Raw genomic sequence first — 24722 nt, 5'->3', positions numbered from 1 at the left:
CTTGGATATATCATTCATCAAGCTTTGAAAAGTAGTAGGGGTATTAGTAAGGCCAAATAACATTACTAAGAACTCATAGTGGCTCTCATGAGTTCTAAAAGTTGTTTTCTCAATATCCTCTTCCTTAACTATGATCTAGTGGTATCCAGATCTCAAATCCATCTTTGAAAAGACTTTTAGTTCCAAGTAGCTCATCAAGTAACTTTTCAATGACAGGTATAAGGAACTTGTCTTTGATGGTACCTTGATTTAAGGTTTGGTAATCAACACACATCCTCCAAGATCCATTAGACTTCTTGACTAAAAGTAGTACAGAGGAGAAATGACTCTAGCTTGGTCTCACCACACCAGAAATTAGCAAGTCTTTCGCAATATTTTCAATTTTTGTCTTTTGGTAATGAGGGTATCTGTAAGGCCTTTCAAAAATTGAAGTGGTCCCCTCCTTCATGGGAATTTGATGATCAAAATTCCTTTTAGGAGGTAGTCCAACAAGTTTACCAAAAACTTCCTTGAACTCATCAACAACTGCTGTTATCTCTTGATTATGGTCTACAAGTTGATGTTCATCACTTTTAGCTAACATTTGAAAGAACCAACCATTTTGTCTAACTAGAGATGACTTCAAGCAACTATCCCCATTTTGGATTCTAAATTCATTTGGTTTCAGCCCCTTCAAAATTAATATGGAGTTTCCCCGCAGAAAACTCATGGTCAAGTCAGTAAAATCCCAATTAATAGGCCCTAATGTTCTGAGCCATTGTACACCTACTACATATCACATCTCCACAATCTCAAAACATGGAAATGCACATCAAACTTAGAACCTTGAATCTTCACCACTTCTCGACAAGCACCCTCACTCAGTGCCACATCCCCATTAGCACCCTTCACTTGTAAAGTAGAATCCGTATGAATCCTCAGCCTTGCAGATTCCACAACTAGTGGATCCAGGAAGTTATAAGTACTTCCTGAATAAACTAGAATTTCGACAAAAGAAGCCCCAACTCTTCCTAGCAACCTCATGGCATTGTTGCGAGAATAGCCTGAGATGGCATGGATGGAAATCTCCAAGTTCTCTTCATCAACCACAATGCTTTTCTTCCCAACACTTTCATTAACACTAACCCCTTCAGATTCATCAACACTTTCAGAAACTGCTACCATAGAATCTTCCCCTTATAACAAGTATACTTTAGGAATTTTATAAACATAGGCTGGATTCCACTTTTCATCACAATGGTAACACAACCATTTCCTTCTCTTCTCATCTATTTGGGAGGAAAAAACCTTTTTAACAGGTATAGTACTCTTCTGCACTTTGTCAGCATCCTCTCCCATATCAAAACTACTCTTAGAGCCATACATTGCACTACCTCTCCAAGATTTCCTTGAGGCCATTAAGTATTCCTTTTGGATCTTAGCAAGGCCAAAGACAGCATTTAAATTCACAGGATTGAGCATTCGAACAGGAAATTGAATCTCATCCTTAAGGCCACTCATAAAGCAACTCAATTTGTGTTTTTCAGACAACCCCTTTGGCCGATTTGACAAGGCTTCAAATTGTGCATTTTAAACAGCCATAGAAGACACTTGTTTTAAACGAGTTAAAGCCTTCATAGGATCATTATAGGCCATAGGGCCAAATCTCACTTGAAGGGCCTTCACAAAGGAATCCCAGCTTGTAAAAATGCCACAATCAACAACATCTTGATACCACACAAGGGCTTCACCCTTCATATGATATGAGGCCATCAAGAGCCTCCAATTCATTGAAGTCTCTGATGAAACTCAAAGTATTGGGTGGCTTAAATCAACCCAGTAGGATTAGACCTATCAAAGTGTGGAAAGTCTAATCTAACCCTCTAGGTAATGACCCCCTTTCATCATGATACATACTTCTCCCATACACTAGCACCCCCTCATCAAGATTTTCATCCCTACCCCCATCTAATATAAGAAAAGAATGATGACATTACACTACACACACTACATTACGCCTCTATCAAATGCACCGTTCCACTTAACTACAAGACGCACTGTTTACACTTCTCTACCATTAATTATGTTACAACCCATAAAATGCATAACACTACTTATCTCAACGCACCATTTTACCTCCCATACTTATACAAACTCATCAACACGATCATCACTCTTGCGTAAGACTTCATAGCAACCTTGCAACTACACAGTTAGGCTTCACCTTACAATTAATGTATGTACATTGGCAACAAGAGATCACTAACTATAAGATTACTTATAATGATGAAGACTACCAACCCTAAGATTACTTAATAGTACAATAGAACTCTATCCTTCTTGTATATATGTCATAATACTACTAATCCTATAGTAATTCTGCTACTTACGAGCTGATATATAAATTCATCACTTCCTATGAGATCCATTATAATTAGAAAACCCAAAACACTTAGGCCTCCTTATTTGGTTACACAAAAAAGATGATAAATGTATAAATAATAGTGAGATAATTTGTGGATAGTAGTTAAATTTTTTGAGTTGAGACATTAATGAGATTTTGGAAAAGGAGAGAGAAAAAGTTGAAGAAAAAGTTATAAAGTTACATGAGGGTTAGAATATAATTTTTTAATATAATTTTTGTTTTGAAATTTGAAAGTATTGCATTATTTTTTGTGTTTTGTTTAAAAAATTGGAAAAGTTGTAATAATTAGGTAATGATTAGATAAAAAGTTGAAAATTTGAAATTGAAATATAATTGTGTTTGGATGTTGAGATGAGATAATTTGATAGGTTTTTAAAACCAAATTAGGTCTCATACTCTTTTATGCTCATCACTAATGTGGAAGGTATGTATCTCAATCCCAGCTTTTGCCCACTCTACTCATGTTTGTGATTGTCCATTTCAGTTAGGCTGGATCTATGGATCAACAACAGAGGACGCATTAACCGGACTAAGGATTCATAAAAGGGGTTGGAGGTCAGCCTATTGTACGCCAAACCACCTGCCTTTCTAGGTTGCGCTCCCTCAGGCAGCCCTGCTACAATGATCCAACAAAAGAGGGGGGCTACTGGTTTGCTTGAAATTCTATTAAGCAGAGGTTGTCCCATATTTGCCTTTCTCTTTGCAAAGCTACAATGGCGGCAGTGCTTGATCTATGAATGGATCCTCACATGGGGCCTACGCCCAGTCTTCGAGCTATGTTATGCAGCCCTTCCAGCCTATTGTATTATTGCGGACTCCCATTTCTTGCCGAAGGTATGATTTATATGCCAAAATCCTCCAATTTTAACTCTTACATGCACATTCAAATGTTAAAAAGGCATTATGCAACCCTACACCATACAATATTCAACCACATCATAAACCTTGCATGACATTATTTTTAACCTATACGGCTTTTATGGATCTTATAACTTAGTTTTTGTCCTTTTGGAAAAGACAGTAATTAGGATTTGCATGGTGAAGCTCATGAGTACAATAAAATATTCAAAATCTAGCTCCTAGATATATATATATATATATGTTTCTTTTAAACGTACGCTCATAATTAATGTTTGTACATATATATTAGGTCCAAGAACTGGCCAGTCAGTGCGAGCATGGTGGAATAACCAGAGAATGGCAAGAGTAACCACATTGACTGCATGGTTATTCGAAATTTTTAGTGTGATGCTCAAGCTTTTTGGATTATCTGAGACAAGCTTTGAAATTACACAGAAAGAACAGTCTAGTGATATTGGTGGGGGTAATGATGATGATGATGCTGGTAGGTTTACCTTCAATGAGTCACCCATTTTTGTGCCAGGGACAACCATTTTGCTTGTTCACTTGACTACATTGATAGTGAGCTTGTTAAAGTTGCAACATCCACCAGCTAATCATCATGATATGCATGGATCAGGGCTAGGGGAGACTTTCTGTAGTGGGTGGTTGGTGCTATGTTTCTAGCCATTTTTTAAGGAGCTGTTCCGGAAAGGAAAACATGGAATTCCCAAAGCCACCATATACAAGTCAGCCACTTTGGCATTTCTTTTTCTTTATTGGTGTAGAAGGACATCAATGAGCGGTTGAAACTTTGGTCGTCTAGTTTTGATATTGTTTTCTCATAAATTTCCGTTGGGTCAGATCACTTATGACAGCTCGCAATGTGTAAGAATTGATTTCCATATAAGATAAGTCAGACAATGTCTCTAGCATATGTTTGTAGTTCGAAACTATTGAAATAATACGGAATATTCTTAGTTGTCTTCGGTTCATGAACCAGAAGCTAGGTAGGGAATACACTTGTAGCAAAAAACATGAAGCGAGTGTTGAAGAAAATTGTGCGGATACAGTAATCTGAAAAATAAATCGACTTTGAGGCTTGTAGAACATTATTTTTAAGGAGATAATTGCCCCCACTCGAAAGAGTTTGCTACAAGGTTACAAGCAATTCACCACCATGATACAACAAAGTCACCAACTGCAGATAACAATTATGAAGTTTTTCATTCAGAGTATCTACAAAATTATGTAAGTGACTGAAAATATGCGAGAAGAATGAATAAATTTGTAGGTCTCATCCCCTATTTATAGAAAATGAAGTAGCAATATGTGAAAGATCACAACTCTTAATTTGTGACTTTTCAAAGGGTATGCCTAGCTTAGTGGTCAGGCACCTTTCTCGGGAAAGGGAGGGCATTGGTTCGAGTTTCCGTAAGTGCTTTTTCAATTGACTTGATTTTCGAAGCAATGCATCTTATCAAAGTGCCTATTAGGCCCATGTGCAAGCACCCAAGTGTTGTGACTGTTTGCCCCACATGCAAGGCTTGGCTGGCCCAAACATTGTGGCTATCCAAGTCCAACACTTCACAAAATAAGTCAAATTGCACTTGTGGAGTTTCAAACTCCTACACTTTCATTTGAAACAACACATCATTACAACTGAACTAATGCATTTCTTTGAAATAATCGCTCACGTAAATAAATAATAACTCACATTCAATAAATTCACATATTAAATATCACAATCTATTATAAATATTACAATCCCCCACTTAGATTGCGATATTAAATTTTCAGTCAAATATTGATATCCTCATGCATACAAGAAGGTATCTCTTGACTTAAACCAAGACTATATGTTAAAAACGGAAATACAATACACATGATTCTATCCAATTTTAGCAAGACAACTCACCAATTATTTGCACTAATCCACATGCTCCATCTTGGCATTCATGAACATTTACAAAAGTAAACCTTAAACTTTTTATAGAAGTTGTCCCCACCTCTTATGTTCACATAGGTAAAGTTCATTTTTGTGTATCTATTATTTTAGATACTTATACAACTATTGAACTTCATTAAGAGTATAATACGCATCCTACATTTAGCGTAACCGTCAGCACTGACCATCTTGGAAGGGATTCTCACATTAAATTAAATTTCAGTGCTATCCCTGCCACATAACTATAACTTGTGGCTATTTATTAATAGTGTAAGGTTGAGTTCCTATTATAGGTGACATTTTTAAAAGAAAGGTTTCAAACCCATTCCACTAGATGTACTATTCACCATATCTCTCAAGAGTCCTTTTGTGAAAGGATCCACCAAGTTTTTACTTGATCGCACCTATACAATAACGATAATTATATCACTTATTAATTATTTGACATATTCATGTCTCACTATCACAGTGCAAAGAAATGGCTGACATCGGTTGTGGCCACAACTTTACTCTTTGCCTGCTACCGCCAAGGCTACAAATTCAGGTTTCATTGTAGAATGTGAAATACATGTATGTTTCTTAGAAGCCCATGAAACAACTCCACTACCAAGGGTGAAAACTCAACCAGACGTAGCCTTATTATTACTTGCACTAATAATCCAACTAGCATCACAACATCTTTCTAGTACAATAGAAAAATTGGTATAATACAGTCCTAACAAACTAGTTCTTTTAAGGTACTCAAGGACTACCAATTGTTTTTCAATGCTCCGTACTAGGATTACCCATATAATTAGAAAGTTTACATACTGCAAAGGAAATATCTGGCCTAGTGCAATACATTGTATACCTTAAACTACAAATTGCACTAGCATATTCTAACTGAGCAACCGTTCTACTAGTATTTTCAGTTAATTTAAATGAAGAGTCATATGAGATATTTGCTTCTTTAATTCCTAAGTGTTGAAATTTAAGAAGCATTTTCTCAACATAATGAGATTGACGTAAAGCATAACCCCCACTATGTTTCTTTACTTTGGCACCCAAAATAGTGTCAATTTCATTAAGATCCTTCATTTTGAACTTTGAAGATAAATACTTATTAGTTTAAGATATTTCTTCCAAATATAAGCAAGTCATCCACATAAAGACATATTATAAAACCATAATAATCTGTGAATTTAGAATAAATACATTTATCAGCATTATTATGCCTAAATCCATGAAATAAAATTACCGAATCAAATTTCTCATGCCATTGTTTTGGTCCTTGCTTTAATCCATACAATGACTTAATTAATTTGCAAACTTTCTTTTCTTATCCATGCATAACAAATTCTTCTGGTTGCTCATGTATACTTTTTCATCCAGTTCACCATTTAGGAAAACAGTTTTAACATCCATTTGGTATACAAATAAGTTATATATATTAAAGCTAGTGCCATAAACACTCTAATGGATATAAATCTAGCCACTAGAGCATACGTATCAAAATAGTATATACCCTCTTTTTGTTTAAAACCTTTGTCTTAAAATTCTGAAGAGATTCATATGTATTGTATTTTCTCCTAAATACTTACAACTAATAGGTTTTGATCCAGGAGGAAAATCTAATAAAACCCAAGTATTTTTTAACAATATTGAGTCCATTTCATCATTTATCGTCTCTTTCCAAAATGCAACATCTCTAGAAGTCATAGTTTCTTTAAATATTTTTGGATCTTCTTCTACATTTAATAGAATGTGTATCTTATTTAAAATATCATCTCTATTTCCTTTCAAAGGAAAACAATAGCTTGAGATGATACAAAATCTAGATCCAAGCTTTTCTCTTTTCTGACTCTTTGACTTCTCCTCAATTCAATCAATGTGTCAAGAATTATACAATTCATTTTCCGACTCAAGTCAGATTTTGGTGTTTGAGTAGGATCTGATATTGCTTTAGAGTCATTATAGAATTTATCTTCAATAAACTTTACATCTTTTTATTCTACTATAACATTAGAATCCAAATCCAAAAGTCTATATGCTTTTAAATTCTCAACATATCCTACAAAAATACTCTTGATTGCCTTTAGACCTAATTTTGTTCTTTTTAAGTTCGGAACTGTATAAAAGGCTAAACAACCTTATACCCTTAGGTATTCTAGATTTGGTTTCCTACATTTCTACAATTCATATGGTAAAATTTTGAATTTCATAGAAAATATTCTATTATACAAATAACATGCCATGAGCAATGCTTCTCCCCACAAATTAAAAAATAATTTTGCATTCAAATTCACAGCATTTAACATGTCAACTAGTATCCTATTTTTTCTTTCTGCTAAACCATTTTGATGTGGGGTATATGGTGCACTAGTTTGATGTATTATGTCATTCTTCTTACAGTACAAAGAAAATTCAGTAGAAAAATACTCACCACCTCTGTCACAACGAAGTATCAAGCCTCATTTGCTTTAAGAGATGAAACACAAAACTTCGAAAACTTTTCTAAGTTTTGTACGGTCAAACACCATCTGAAAACAAACACTAATTTTTTTATCTCATTTTATCTCATCCCATTTCATCTCTCATTATTTTATCACTATTCATTAACTGTATTATACTCAGAAAAAGCTGCCAGTGGGGCCTATCCTTTCTTTCTGTTGTGTTCATCTTTCGGCAGCAAATAGCTTTTATGAGTGGGTCCCAGTGGCAGGAAAACACCGAAATGTTAGGGAAAAAGAAAGAAAAAATGCAACACAGCCCAAAAAAAAAAAAAAAAACCAGATGTGGGTCCCACAACCATAAATACTTCACAAAAAAGTCAAACTAATCTCATCTCATCTCTATAACCAAACACATATTTTTTCTTATCTCATCTATACTCAACATATCTCAATATTATTCACACATATCTAAAAAAATCTCATCTCATATCTAAAAACAAACGAGACCTTAATTTTCTTTTCCTTTTGATTTTCAACAACAGACTTACAAGATTTGAACATATTGAAGGCCCCATCCTTACTTTTCATTAAGTATACATACGTATATCTTGATATATCATCAATAAAAGTAATAAAATATATATTGCCTCCTCTAGTTAAAATACCATTTAGTTCACAAATATTAGAATGTACAAGTTCTAATAATTATGTATTTCTATCTGTTTTAGGAAAATATTTTTTTGTCATTTTTGCTTGAATGCAAATTTCACATTTAGTACCATGTCCATAATTATATGGAATTAAACTATGTTTGATATAGATTTTAAAGATTTAAAATTCAAATGTTCTAAACGATTATGCAACAAAGTAGAAGACTCAACAATATAAGTAGAATCAGAACTTATTTGATTAATACTTAGTTTATACATCCGATCAAAAGAGTACAATTTTCTAACAAACACTCCCCCTTTGGAAAGAATTATATTATCAGACTCCATTACGGTATTGACACCCTTCTTACAAAACAAATTTGTAGATACGAGTTTTTTCTTTATTTCTAGGACATGAAGAACATTAACAAGAATAAGTTTCTTCCCATAAGTGAACTGAAATTCCACAGTTCCTTTTCCCACAACTTTTGCAGAGTTATGATTTCCCATTAGTACTATATGTTCAGCCACCCCATTTTACTCTGATGTTTAGGGGCAAGAGATGTGATGGTGAATACCAATTAGTTCCTCTAAAACAATGAGTGCATTGCTAGCTAGTGAAGTCTCCCCTACCATTAGATTGGGAAATTTTATTTTGTAAAAACTGTTGATCAATAAATTTAACAAAAGCACAAAAAGAGACCAAAAATCATATTTATGTTTTAATGAAATAAACCTATGTAGCAACCAAAATTATCAACAAGTATAGCATAATATGAATATTTGTCAATAAAATCAAGTAGGGCAAGGCCTCAAATATCCCAATGATTTTCTTTTTCAATAACCCATAATGTTTAGGTGACAGGGAGATAAAAGGAGTACAACTAAATCCTTTTATCTTTTATCAACCCGTAAGATTTAAGGGGTTAGGACCACAATTGCCTAAGGATGCCTAAACCTCTTATTATCTATAGTATGAAAATGTAAGGAAAAATGAGGTCCTAAATCCTTTAATCACATTCGATGTAGCTTAATCTTTAGGAATATGGTGCATTTGATGTAGCTTAATCCTTTAATCACATTCCACCATGTGAGTATTACGTGACTGTGGTCTTTAATAGCCTAAATCTCTTTCGCTGCCTAATGAACATATTTATATTCGTGTGTCGACGAGAATTTCTTCTTTTCTTTTTATTTCTTCTCTCCACGTCATCCATTTCAAATATGATACCTTTCTTATAGACATGTGTCCTTCCTTTGTAGCATGCATAATTTGTCCTTCTCTCCACCCCATAATTCACTTCATCATGCAGGGTGAAATTCGTCGGCGCGTCTGCTCTTCATACAACATAGAATGCGAGAGTTGTTCGGCATGCTCTCTATTTGATTTCGACACATGAAACTTTTTCTTTGGCTTCAACCACTACGCCCCTACCTTTAAACCTTCCCAGAACCGTCATCATCTTCTCTTTAACCTCTTTTGTCTCCTTTCTTTCACCAAGAGTTCTCTGCATCTGCTTAACCTCTTTACCCCTTTTACCTTCATGTTCTCCGTGTCCATTCAAATCACTCTCTCCGACTTTCAAATCTTTCCACTTCTTCGCTCAAATAGCTTTCAAAAATGCTTCTTGCTTTGCTCGTCGGTCTTCTCTACCTCGTAGGTCCCCAAACAGGTCCTGTGTTGATGAGTCCTCATTGTCTATTACCTTCGAGGGGAGCCATTGGTCTACCCACTACTCAGGTGGGATTGGATTCAATGAGGGATTGGTATGGCATCCCCAACTTGGTGGACATGATCCTTCCTAACTCTTGCAGCGACATTGTTAATGATGAGAGGATGGTGAAGCATGTTGGTCTGTATGAGAACTAAGATATCCCAAAAACATAACTGTACTTCGTAATTTCACATGATAAACAAATAAGCAAAAGGTTATATCATTTGTCCAAAAGGTCTATAAAAACGTAAGTAGTGGAAATAACACTCAATAAATACAATCTGAAAATGAAATCTATTGTACTAAATTGTTGAACTACTCACGCAGCTTGGCAATGATCTCTAAGATTGCATCCAAAAAGAGAATAACCATAGTTATTAGTTCCTTGTCGTCTTGTTGTGGACTACTCAGCCTCATCCAGCCTACCGAGTGCGGGTCCTTAAGATGCTGACATATCATCTACCATTCTAGGGGGAATAGTAAATGAGATTACCAAGTGAGATTTGTTTAGAAATATCATCAAGTAACAACCAAGCTACCAAGAGCATACATATACATGTATGACAATAAAATGGCATGGATGTATCGTGGCATGAACATGAATATGTGTGACATGACTTAAAAAATAGCATGACACTTGCTCGACTTGAAAAATGATATGACATGATTTGACTTAAAAAATTATGTGACATGATCTGACTTGATAGATAATGTGACTCATACTGAATTAACATGAAAATTTATTCTTGTTTCATAGGGTTACCATGATGTCCTTGTTTAATAGAGTTTCCACATTGGTCCTGTCTCATGCAGTTGCCACGATGGTGTAGTCTTGTTTCATGGGATTACTATGATTTATTAGTAATGACTTAAAAATAACCTGACTGTAGATGGATGTAACATGACTAGACTTAGAGAATATTTCATGGTAGAATCGTGTGACTCGTGATATGTAATTGATAAAAAAATGATATGACATTTATGGCATGTAATAGGTAAACGTGTAACATATAACATCTCATTCATGGCATGTGACAAATGAACTTGTAACAGATGATATGGCATTCATGACATGTGACAATGAATTTGTAACAGATGACATGTCATATCATAGCATGTAACAATTAAGCATGAACTATAATAAATGATGTAGCATGGCATGTTATAAAAAACTTATAATAATCATGAGTGATAATAATATACTAGTAATAGTCTTAATACCGTGCATACATAAATACACCAGAACTAAGTTAAAGGCTAGCGTACAGTGATTGTGTGTGACGTAAAAGGTAGCATGAAATAGTGTGAACAGAAATGAGATATTTATAAGGGTTGGAATATTCCATTAAAAACTTAGAAACATAAAAAATTCGTACTTATGGGTAAATTGTAAATTTACCCCTCTACATGTTGAACATGATAATATTGTCTCTAAATTATGGATTTTGCATACTAACTCCAATTCTTACCCTCATGTAAATTTTATCCTAATTCTAAATATCAAATCATAAAAAATTTAAAACACAACACAACTATGTGAACTATGCTTAGGTCGATTCACATATATAGGCCTAAACTTGATTTTTGTTTCAATTCATCCAAGCTTCAAACTTTCATGCTCAAACCGATTTTTGTAACACTTAAAAATCCAATCCTATGTTTTAAAATTATTCGAAGATATCAAAATATGTACTTCAGAAAAATCACAAACTCACTACATCAATAAATGTGCGAAAACACCAAGTTTAGATTCATTAGGACCAACTCTTGATGTTCTTGATCTAATGCTTTCCAAATCAACTCCAAGGACTCCACAAGTCCATAATCACACTCTTAGCATGTTCATCATTCAAAATTAAGTGCTAGCATACTTGATCAAATAACAAAATAAAAAAAACGCAAGCTACAAAGTTGGCTTGCACTTAAACATCAAAACTAAGTACACCATACTTTTGGTCTTAGATCAAAATTACTAGATCCATGATTTTCATGAAATAAAATCTCAAGAAATAAAACCATATACCTTATATTCAAGTTTTAACTTGATCCTAACATTAAATCTAGCATCACATGGCAAAAATTTCATGAAGACACAAAACCAAAGCGAGAGCCTCTAGTTTGAGTCATAAACGAACTTTTGTATGTATAAAGTCATTCCATCAAATCTATAATTTAATATTCTCCGAAAATCTATAATAATATGTGAAGATCAAAATTGATCAAGCGACCACAACCAAACATATCAACTTCACCAAAACAGAAACTAATTCGAACCTTCTAGTTTCTAAAGTTCCAAAATCATGCAAAACTATTTTATAAAAACTCTAACATGCTATAAATCGAAACTAACATGTTAAAGCTTCACCATAGCAACATCTACCCAATATTTCACCAAACTTTTCATCAAAATATCAAAATTTCACATGAACATCCAGATTGTCACCTAGTGTGACCTTTGCGTGCTCAAACCAGATCTTCACCCATCAAAACTCGTGAAAAATCACCCACGATATGTTAATGGAAGCTAGATGAAAAGAGGAACAAAATACATGAAGAGAGTTTCATGAACATTGACTTACAAAGAGCTCGAAAAACTAGAGCAAAAACTACCTTAAACAGGTCTGAAGCTCTCACTCGGTTTCTCCAAAAAGTGAGGCAAATTTGCACAAATAAGGGAGGAAATGAATTGGACGTGTGGGGGTATTGGAGGGGCTGACTTAGGGACTAATTTAAACCATTTTGATGGGAAGTTGGCAGCCAAAAAGGTGGTGAAGCCGTGAGCTATACTGCCCATGGTTTTTTGCTGCAAAGCTGAATAGATTGGTGGTGGTTTTGTAGCCTTTTTTACTTTCCATTTTAGGCTACCCATGAGTGGCATGTCAACTATTGTCTTCTCCTTGGGAGGGTGAAGAAAATTCCTCAAGAAGCCTCCTTTGGTGGTAGTTTTTGGTGGGCCGAAGGTGAGACAAAGATGGGCCTTACCGATGGGCTTTAATTTGGGGTTTCAATGGGCTTTCTTTGAGTTTCGGTCAGTGGTGAGTCCAAATCAAAAACTCTAAAATTACAAGTGCACAGTATCGTAGTTTTTTAGTAAAGTGATGAGAAGAGTATCGTCCTTAGGGATTGGTAACTTACTTTTGACAAATACTGAAATTATACTAATCTCGACTTTATCTAGAAAAGTCACTAAGATTTTTGTAATTGCAAATTAAAATAAAATTAATTCAAAGAAAATACTCAAAGGAAAACAAAAAGATATTGTTCGAAGATCAAATCAATGGGAAAGAAAACTTCTAGGAAATCAATTTCACCTAATTACTCACTATGCTTTACTCATCTAACTAATTGAATTTAATTCTCTATGTTTGTTAGCAAATCTCCACAAACATCCAAAAGCCTCTTTCGATAGTCAATTGAAAATTATTCTTGTTCATCATTTTACACAAGAGTATGCAAATTAATAAAGCAAGAAAGCAATAAGATCAATGATTTTAATACTATATAGGTTCATACAAGTCTTTCGATCTCTATATTTACCTATGCCGAAATATCCATGATCTATCCTATAATTCCCTCTTTTGACAGTAAATCACAGGATTAAAATCATCTAATTAATGACCAGTTAACTAGAAGCAATAAATTCAGAATAAATCAGACAAACATAGCAGAGAATTACTTCAAATTAGCATAGAAAAGCAAGCATAGTTCGGAACTAGATTACATCGTTTTCCTACAATAAAGAAAATTTAGTTCATACTAAAAATTAAATTCAACATAAACAAATTCACCATAATTTTTCTGAAAAGAATGAAAGAAAATGGACACTAAAAAATATTCTTTGCAGTCTGCAGTCTCGTCTTCCAAGTTGCCGCAGCTTCGAATTTCTTCTTTAATCTTCCTCTCATAGACGTCCTCTTCAGATTTTTTCTTTTCTTGTGGTAGGTAGAATAGTAATCATGAGCCTCCTCCTTTTTGAATTTCCATCCCTTTCTTTTTTTTTTTCTTTTTTTTTTCCTTCCATTACCTTTTTTCTTTTTCTTTGGAAAAGTCAAATTCAAAAAGCCATTTTCCCTTTTTCGTGCGTGCCTTTTCGTCTCCACGTCTGCGCAGCTCACTCCTGAGTTGCGGAAAAATCAAATTCGTTCCGTGAGCAGACCAAGTCAAAGCTTCGTCTCGTGCGCGTCCCTTCCAGCCTTTCGTCCCTCATGTCTGCGCAGCAAATCCCGCATGCGTACAAGAGAAAGCCCATATCGCCGACCTTCCAGCCTTTCAAGCCAAGTAAAAAATGATTCCTTGTGTATATCTGCTCAAGAGCCTAGAAAATCCGAGCCTTGCGTCTCCTATGCATTCAACTACCAGCTTATAAAATTAAAAGAAAAGTCCCTGTATTGCTCCAAAGCCTCCAACGTCTAATGCTCCCTTTTGATTTTATTTTTTTAAAGTATCAAACTCTTCGTTTAAATGAGGGAGTTTCTAGACAATAGGCTTCTAAAATTTGGATCTTCATTTTCTTCAAATTTGAAATAAAATTTAATGATGACAATGAAGGTTAAAATCAACAAAAAATAAATAAAATTAAACTAAAGTTTAAAGTTAAGAATTGATAAAATATAAGAAATTGTGTAAGTCATCAAACACCTCCAAACTTACAACTTTGTTTGTCCTCAAACAAAAATAAAAGAAAATAAAAGACCACTATAGACTATCAACTTGTCCTCATAGAGAAGTTTCATAACTCACTAAGTCATGATCTGAATTAGATATCATCACTAGTATCTTACTCTTTTAACATCAAAGATAGAAGGAAAATAAATAAAAAATTTAGCAATTTGTCAAGCAAGAGTTAAGCGTTTACTTCAACCTTGAGTGTGGGTGTGTGTGATATAGTCAATTTAACTCCAAACCATCTACAAATTCAGATATAAGTAGAACAACTAAAATCAGAAGAATTCTCTCAAAACTTAACCCTATAAGTCCAATTTTCAGAAATCCTCTCCACTAATGTAGTCAAACCAAAATAAGAGATCAAAATGTCTTTAATCAGGTTGTAATGACAGGCCATGGGGTGAGGGCTAAGAAAAGAAATGGATATGGAAAATCAAAACAAACTGGGAAAATACTTTGTAGAAAGAACAATAAAAGAGATATCCACATGATTCAAACTATAACTATTTCTCGACTATATGCTCATATTGGTGACAATATTGTTCTTGTAATCAATGAAGTAGTACCAAGTACACCTTTAACAAAATCTATAGTAATCCACACTTCACCCTTTTTTTTTTTTTTTCCAACCAGCCACCTCAATTCTTGTAACCTTTTCAAATCTTCAACCAATTCAACCTCTTTTTTTTTCACTTTTGTTTTTTTTTTTCACACTTGGATTGTATAGAGCATAATTTCCTTTGAACTAACTTTCTCTTTAAATATAGATTTCCACCAAAGTATTTTCTCAAACTGTAAAAGGTAAATCATGGTTTTTCAGGCTTAGAACGAGAATGGTTTATGTAGTTAAAAGATCAAATAAAGGCTTATGTAAAATAAGGCTTAAGGGGGTGGACAATAGAAATACACCATGCAATGATAACATGATAATCAGGACGGCTGGGAAAGCTTTTTGGTTATAACAAAAAAAATTGCCTAGATCATTTCTCTAATATTTGGTATGAACTAAGATTTCGCCTCAAGGATCCATCAACGGATTCAAGAGCAAGGCAAGATTGACTTCCCTGACCCAGTTAATTCAACTCATTCTCTTCATAAGCAAAATGGAATAAAAGAAAAATGACTTTGTGCTCAATTATGTTCAAGGTCAAAGATTTAAATCAAAGTACCCACAAAACTCAGCTTGACATAAAAGAAATTTTTGAAAATTTTTCTCAATCCCATCCTCAATCACAAATTTCAGAGTCACAGAGAATTCAATCATACTCAAATGCATGCTTGGTAAGAGAATCTAATAACTCAAGACTTATAAAATCACAAGTAAAATAAAATAAATAGCAAACAAGAACACCAAATGACTATAGGAGTTTACACCCCCAAACTTAAACTAAACAATGTCCTCATCGTAATGCAAAAGTGAGAAAAATTGAATTTCATGGTGAATTAGCCGTAGTTTATAATTTTCAGCTCTTTATTCATGCTAAATAAACTTGCATAAAAATCCAAATTATTCAAAAAATAAAAATAATAAATAACAAAAATAAAAGAATAAAAGAAAGTTCTATGGGCTGCCTCCCATAAGCGCTTGTTTTAAAGTCTATAGCCAGACCTTTCAATATTCATCAATCGGGATCTCCAAGAGGAATAAGTGCACAGTTCCTCTCCACTTTATTGCTAAGTGATGTATCCTGCTGCAAGGCTCGTTCTAGGTGATCGGCTGGTGCATCTTCTTGAAAGGCTTCATCTACACATTGCTTAATGACATCTACCATAAAACAAGTGTTTGACACGGAATTCTCATGGCTTGGTAGATGTTGAATATAACCTCTTCCTTATTCACTCTCAATGTTAACTCACATTTTCGAACATCAATTAAAACCCTTCCTGTAGCCAAGAATGGTCGGTTAAGAATTAGTGAGACTTCTTCATCTTCGTCCATATCTAACACCACAAAATCAGCAGGAAAAATAAATTTATCCACCTTTACCAATACATCTTTTATGATTCCATGTGGATACTTGATGGATCTGTCAGCTAGTTGCAAAGAAATTATTGTTTGTTTCATGTCTCCGAGTCTTAATTTCCTGCAAACATAAAGTGGCATAAAATTAATGCTAGCACCAAGATCACATAAAACTTTATCAAAAAATGAATTTCCAATGGTGCAAGGCAAAGTGAAACTCCCTGAATCTTTTAATTTTTGAGGTAATTTCTTTTGAAGAATGGCACTACATTTTTCAGAAAACTTCATTGTTTTGAACTCTTCCAACCTTCTTTTCTTGGAAATGATGTCTTTCAGAAATTTGACATAATTTGGCATTTGTTCCAAGGCATATGCAAAAGGAATATTTATGTGAATTTTCTTAAAAATATCCAAAAACTTAGAAAATTGCTTATCTAATTTTTATTTTTTAAAACGTTGAGGATAAGGAAGTGGAGTAGAGAGAATAGGAGGATTGTCAGGAAATGAAATTGATGGAAGCATGCCAGTCTCTCTTAGTGCATCATCCACAATCTCCTTTTCTTCTACTTTATTCTTGCTTTGACCATTGTTTGCAGCTGTAGGGGTGGAATTGATTTTCTTTGATGGCGGCCTCTCAATTTCTCTTCCACTCCTAAGTGTGATTGCCTTGCACTGTTCATTTAGATTCACTTCTATGTTGCTAGGGAAAGTTCCTCTTTGTTGGGCATTGATGGTCGTGGCTAGTTGCCTAATTTGCACTTCAATATTCTTTATAGCAGCTCCCATGTTGCTACAATGAGTCTCAATGTTGTTCAACCGTGAATCAGTCTTTTTAAACCTTGCATTTGTCTTCTCAACAAAGGAAATCATGGTATCCTCAAGTGACATCTTCTTCTCACTTTGTTGACTATCAAATCCTGGAGGAGGTTGCAGCACATTCTTTGTATTTCCACAAGATAAATTCTCATGATTTCGAAGTCCTAGATGGTAGTAATTTGGCATAGGATTACCACGATAGTTGTAGCTCCGATTATTAATGTATTGAACTTGTTCTTGACTTGCTTCACTACTCTGAACTGTCATACTTGTAGCTGCAACATATTCTGCACTTTGTGGTATCCTTTGGATTGTCAAACCTGAAATCTGATGGGATAAAGTAATAACTTGAGCTGAAAGGGCTATTAATGGCTCTAATTCATGAATCCCAACAACTTTCTTAGTCATAGTTCTTTCAGTTGACCATTGATAGTTGTTTGAGACCATCTCTTCCAAAAGATAGGTAGGGCCCTCAACTGTCTTTGACGTTAAAGTTCCACCAGAAGCGGCATCAACTATGGTCCAAGTTTGCCCATTTAACCCGTTATATAACATCTGAACTTGCAACCAATCCGGCAATCCATGTTGAGGGTAGCGTCGAATCAAATCTTTATACCTTTCTCATGCTTCATAGAGTGACTCAAAATCATTTTGCTTGAATTGACCAATATCACTCCTGAGTTGGGTCGTTTTTGCAGATGGAAAGAATTTAGCAAGAAACTTTTCAGCCAACTAGTGATGCTTCCCGGTTGTAGAGATTGTAGCAAACCTCTTGCCTTGTCCCTCAAAGAAAAAGGAAACAATCTCAGTCTAATGGTGTCTTCAGTAATACCATTGATCTTTACAGTGTCACAAATCTCCAAGAACATTGCCAAATGAATATTGGGATCATCAAGTGGTGATCCATTAAATTGGGCTTGTTGTACCATGCTGATCAATGCTGGTTTGAACTCAAAGTTGATGGCATTAATGGTCTAGCGTCTTATACCCGAGTAGTTGTCATTCACAACTGGTCGTACATAATCTTTCAAGGTGTGTGGCTGTGCATCATGTTGTCCGTCAGCCATGACTAGTATTTTCTTCTTTCTTTGTGATCTAAGAGTTCTTTCAATCTCCGGATCAAAATGAGTAATGTCACGAGTTCTAGTATGCTGCATCCAACGTCAAAAACACACCTGAAAAGAAAGAAAAAATAATAAAATAAAATAAAATTTTAAATTAAAACTAAGATTACTTTGTATCAATATTGGCAAAAATAAGAAGAAATCAATCCCTGGCAATATCGCCAAAAACTTGATCGGTACAAAACTGCAAGTGCACAGTATCGTAGTTTTATAGTAAAGTGATGAGAAGAGTATCGTACTCAGGGATTGGTAACTTACTTTTGACAAATACTGAAATTATATTAATCTCGAATTTATCTAGAAAAGTCACTAAGGTTTTTGTAATTGCAAATTAAAATAAAATTAATTCAAAGAAAATACTCAAAGGAAAAAAAAAAGATATTGTTCGAAGATCAAATCAATGAGAAAGAAAACTTCTAGGAAATCGATCTCACCTAATTCCTCACTATGCTTTAGTTATCTAACTAATTGAATTTAATTCTCTCTGTTTGTTAGCACATCTCGACAAACATCCAAAAGTCTCTTTCGATAGTCAATTGAAAATTATTCTTGTTTATCATTTTACACAAGAGTATGCAAATTAATAAAGCAAAAAAGCAATAAGATCAATGATTTTAATACTACATAGGTTCATACAAGTCTTTCGATCTCTATATTTACCTATGCCGAAATATCTATGATCTATCCTATAATTCTCTCTTTCGACAGCAAATCACAGGATTAAAATCATCTAATTAATGGCCAGTTAACTAGAAGCAATAAGTTCAGAATAAATCAGACAAACATAGCAGAGAATTACTTTAAATTAGCATAGAAAAGCAAGCATAGTTTGGAACTAGATTACATCATTTTCCTACAATAAAGAAAATTTAGTTCATGTTAAAAATTAAATTCAACATAAACAAATTCACCATAATTTTTCTGAAAAGAATGGAAGAAAATGAATACTAAAAAATATTCTTTGTAGTCTGCAGTCTCGTCCTCCAAGTCGCCGTAGTGTCGAATTTCTTCTTCAGTCTTCCTTTCGTAGACGTCCTCTTCAGATTTTTTTTTTCTTGTGGTAAGTAGAATAGTAATCATGAGCCTCCTGCTTTTTGAATTTCCGTTCCTTTATTTTTTTTTTTACTTTTTTTTTCCTTCCATTACCTTTTTTCTTTTTTCCTCAGAAAAGTCAAATTCCTAAAGCCCTCTTCCCTCTTTCGTGCATGCCTTTTCGTCCCCACGTCTGCACAGCTCACTCCTGAGTTGTGGAAAAATCAAATTCGTTCGTGCGCAGACCAAGTCAAAGCTCCGTTTCATGTTTGTCCCTTCCAGCCTTTTGTCCTGCATGTCTGCGCAACAAATCCCGCGGAAAGCCCTTATCGCCCGCCTTCCAACCTCTCAAGCCAAGTCAAAAATGATTCCTTGTGTATATCCGCTCAAGAGCCTAGAAAATCTCAGCCTTGCGTCTCGCATGTATTCAACTGCCAGCTTATAAAATTAAAAGAAAAGTCCCCGTATTGCTCCAAAGACTCCAACGTCTAATGCTCTCTTTTGATTTTATTTTTTTAAACTATCAAGCTCTTCATTTAAATGAGGGAGTTTCTAGACAATAGGCTTTAAAAATTTGGATATTCATTTTCTTCAAATCTGAAATAAAATTTAATGATGACAATGAAGTCTAAAATCAACAAAAAATAAATAAAATTAGACTAAAGTTTAAAGTTAAGAAGTGATAAAATATAAAAAATTATGCAAGTCATCAGGTTTCAATGGGCTTTCTTTGAGTTTCGGTCAGTGGTGAGTCCAAATCAAATTTTCTTGGCCCAATGTGATTATATCACTTTGTTGGAAAGGAACTTGGCAAAGTTGATGAGCACTACTTTAAGTTCCATTGCGTAATTGAGGCTTTTAGGAAGAAACTTGCAAAGTCTCAACTCTGTTAACAAACTGGATGTTAAGCTCAGGTCTTCTGGAGGCGAGGTACTCCGCCTTTCACCCACAGCCCTTTGCTACCATAGATTCGTGACCGAGTATAGTGGGTCGGATACAAGCGAACGCTTAAGAGGTTTTTGTTAGCCACCCAGAGGCAAACTTGAGACTTTGGAGGTAATAACTCTGTTCCATAACTCGGCAACTCTAGTCCACCTGGATTCTTTTGGGGCCGAGGTGATGCCGAGTGCCTTTCTGAGCCAGCCACCTCACCATCCTTCATATAGTAGCTCTGCTACTTAGGCTTGGGCATGCTCCTCCTATTATTTTGTGTTCAATTTTGGTCTTGGTGAGCGTGCAATATTTTGTCTTGTTTGATAAAGTTGTATCTCATAAGACATTTACCATGCTATGTACATATTCCTTTTGAGTTTGACTGCCTGTGCCTTGTCTTGCATTGTTAATCTTTAGCTTGTAATATTCTTTTTTGGGTATGCATTGTGAGAGGCTTAACATGTTACATGCATATTCTTTTGGTCTCTAATTATTTGTTGTGGGCCTTCTTGTTCCTTTCATTGCCAACTTTGTTTTTTTCCTTTTTTCCTCATTGATTTTGGCCCCACTAGCCAAGGTGGGCATTACTTGGGCAAAGGTTGGCCTCGATCGCATGCGTATGGTTAGCCTTTGATTGCCACAGATGGGTGCGAGTGTTCACCCTAATTCTGTGCACGTTGTTAACACTCGACTTGGAAGGTGAGTAGAAGATTTTCTCAACCACTACTTGGGCGAAGGCTTTCCTAGATCGCATGCGTGTTGTTAGCCTATGATTGCTAGGTGAGAGTGTTAGCCTCGATCGCTTATGCGTTCTTAGCCTTTGACTACCAAGTAGGGGTGTTAGCATTGATCGTATGCACGTTGCTAACACTCGGCTTGGTAAGTGAGTTGGAGATTTTCTCGATTGCTGCTTAGGCAAAGGCTAGCCCTATCGCATGCACGTTGTTCAGCTTGGATCGTAAGGTGCCGGTGTTAGCCCATATCGCATGCTCGACTTAGTTAATGGGGATTAGAATTTCTTGGCTGCTGTTTGGACGAAGGTTACTACAATTGCATGCGCATTGCTAAATCTTGGCTTGGTGAGTGTGTGGGGGATTTTCTCAGTTGCTGCTTGGGTGAAGGCTAGCCTCGATTGCATGCGCATTATTAGCCTTGGGTTGCCATTTTAGGATGTTAGCCCAGATCGCCTTCTCGGCTTGGTTAGTGGGCAGGAGATTTTCTCATTTGTTGAGTGGGAGAAGCTAATTATGATTCCATGTGTGTTGTTAGCCTTTGATTGCCAGGTATGAGTGCTAGCTCGATCGCATGCATATTGCTAACACTCGGTTTAGTGAGTGAGTTCGATATTGATTATCTTTCAAGAAGTGCCTTGAAGGGAAAAGTACTAGCGAACTTTATCAGTGGATTTACTAACTTCCTAGAAGAGCTGCAACTAGCACCGAAGGGAGATCCCTCATAGCTGTATGTCAACGGTTCCTCCTGCCGCAGCGGCGGGGGAGTAGGTTTCTACCTCATAGCCATAAAAGCCAAGGAGATTCATTACAATGTGAGGCTAGCGTTCGAAATGACTAAGAAGCACTGCTGGCAGGACTCGCTATGGCAAATGCGTTCTAGGGAAATGAGGTTGATGTATATGTAGATTCCCAATTGGTGGTGAACTAGGTGACAAGAGAGTACCTGGCAAAAAGGGAAAGACTCAAAATGTAGCTACAATGAGAAAAGAAGTGGTGTGATTGATTCCAATACTTTGGTATTCAACAAATCAGATGTGAAGACAACTAGCGGGCAGACAAACTTGTGCAAGCCGCCTCAAGCATGGAAGGATCTCTTCCCCCATGGGACATCAATTGGAAACAAGGTATCGATGATAGGAACGGTTGTGCCGAAATGGAAGCAAGATGTGGCAAGATACCTGACCAAAGGGGAGCTCCTTGGCGAATGATTGGAGGTTAGGAAGGTGAAAAATAGGACAACCAGGTTTACCCTCATAAAAGGGCTACTATACAAAAGGGTTTTTCGCCCCACTTCTGAGGTGCATTTTTGTGGAGAAATCACAATATGTGATGGCGGAGATACATTAGGGGGTATGCAGAAACTATTAGGGTGGTAGAGCCCTAGCATAGAAAGTCCTGCTAAGGGATGCAAAGGAGTTTGTTAGAAAGTGTGCTAAGTGCTAATTACATGCTACCATGCCTCACAATCCCTTGAGGAGTTAACCACAATAGCGACACCATAGCCCTAGCCCTTCGTACAATGGGTAATTGACATTGTAGACCCCTTGCCGCCAGGAAAATGAGGAGTCAAGTTCGCAGTCATTGCCATAGACCATTTCACAAATTGGGTAGAAGTGGAGGCATTGGTGACTATTATAGCTAGCAAAATTATTAACTTCCTCTGGAAGTCCATTAAGTGTCGGTTTAGCATAGCATAAGCCCTGGTTTCAAACAACAGATGACAATTTGGCTACAATTCATATATAGATTGATGCGTGGAATTGTGGATCAAAGTCAAATACTCTTCTCCCGGCCACATGTAGGCTAACTGGCAAGTGGAGGTGATGAACAAGACCTTATTTAGCATGGTAAAGAAGAAGCTAGAGAACTAAAAAGGAATGTGAGCTGAATAGCTCCCAGAGTGTTGTGATACAAAACCACAATAAAGACTCCAGCTGGGGAAACACTATTTACGGTGTCCTATGGCTGTGAGGGAGTGATATTGGTGGATATCGGCATGCCGAGTCATTGATTCCAACACTACCGTGAAGAAATAAACGATAGAGGCATGGAGGGAAACCTTGATCTGTTGGAGGAAATGAGAGAAGAGGCGGATATGAGGGTCGCATCCTATAGATGAAGGACCGCGCAGTACTTCAACAAGAAAGGCAAGCCCTGGTCATTCAAAGTTTGAGATCTTGTGCTAAAAGAAGTTGGTACGTCAACCAAGATGCAAGAAGAGGGAAAGAGCATACCCAGACGGGAGGGACTATATGTGATAGTAGCAAACAACATACTAGGCTCATACCACCTAAAGGACATGAATGGGAAAAGACTACCCCACTTATGGAATGAAGAAGACTTAAAGGAATACTTTATTTAGAAGATTTCATGTAATTCAAATATGCAATAAAATAACCTTCCAATGAGTTCACCGCATTTGCATGCAGTTTTCAACAGGAATGATGACGCTCTCCAAGCAAGAAAACAAGAGTTAGCAACATGCAACAATCAGGGCTAATACTCACACCTAGTGATCAAAGGCTAAAAATGCACATGCGATCAGCGTTTGACTTCACCAAGCACTTGTTGAGAAAATATCTCCCCTACTCACTAAGCCCAGTGTTAGCAACGCGCATGCGATCGAGGCTAACACAGATACGTAGTGATCAAAGGCTAACAATGTGAATGTGATCTGGGTTAGCCTTCACTCAAGCGGCACCCGATAGAGCCTACTGCCCTCAACCAAGCAACGGTCGAGAAAACTTCCTGCCCACTCACCAAGTTGAGTGTTAGCAACACGCATGCAATCGAGGCTAACACTCACACCTAGAGATCAAAGGGTAACAACGCAAAAGCTATTGGGGTTAGCAAATGCCCAAGTAGTAGTCAAGAAAATCTCCCACCCACTCACCAAGCCTAGTGTTAGCAACATGGATGCAATTGAGGCCAATTGCTAACAACGTGCATGAGATCAAAATTAGCCCTCGACCAAGCTATAGCCAAGAAAATCTCCTGCCCACTCATAATTTTCCTTCCAATGCAAAAAAAAAAGAGGTAGTCACCTCAACTTACTACCTAAAGATGAAGTTTCCAATGGATGTGGGTGTCGGCAAAGTCCGCAACGAACAAGTCTTAGTGCATGAATACTATGTGTAAGAACTAAGGAACGGAGGTATGGATGTGTAGAACACTTTAGAAAGAGAGGTTGAATAAGTGGTTCCCCCACCACCGGAACTTATCAAGCGGGGAATTGAGATGATAGATGAGGGGAATCCAAAGCAAGGAAAGGCCATCGAGCCCCTAGAGCTAGTAACTCTATATCTAGACTAATCGGATGCAATGATTCGTATCAAAACCTGAAAGGCGTCAGAGTTCAGGAGAAGCTAAAATAGATCCTAATCAAACACAGTGACGTATTTGCATGGAGTTATGAGGACATGCCTGGCATAGATGCAGCAATGATAGAACATTGTCTCTATGTTGA

At 36.1% G+C, this 24722-nt stretch overlaps 1 protein-coding gene and 1 non-coding gene across 2 annotated transcripts in view; both read left to right on the top strand.

Annotated features, from left to right (window-relative positions):
- Positions 1 to 24722, top strand: part of LOC121251957 (cellulose synthase-like protein B6) — a 109194-nt gene that overhangs the window by 12717 nt on the left and 71755 nt on the right. The window lies entirely within an intron of this gene.
- On the top strand, positions 18011 to 18117 carry LOC121253753. Its single transcript, XR_005938473.1, has one exon. It is a non-coding gene; the product is annotated as a small nucleolar RNA R71 (small nucleolar RNA).

The sequence above is a fragment of the Juglans microcarpa x Juglans regia genome, chromosome 2S (assembly GCF_004785595.1).
Source record: "Juglans microcarpa x Juglans regia isolate MS1-56 chromosome 2S, Jm3101_v1.0, whole genome shotgun sequence".
NCBI classification, from domain to species: Eukaryota; Viridiplantae; Streptophyta; class Magnoliopsida; order Fagales; family Juglandaceae; genus Juglans; species Juglans microcarpa x Juglans regia.
This window is presented reverse-complemented; position numbering and strand designations above follow the sequence as displayed.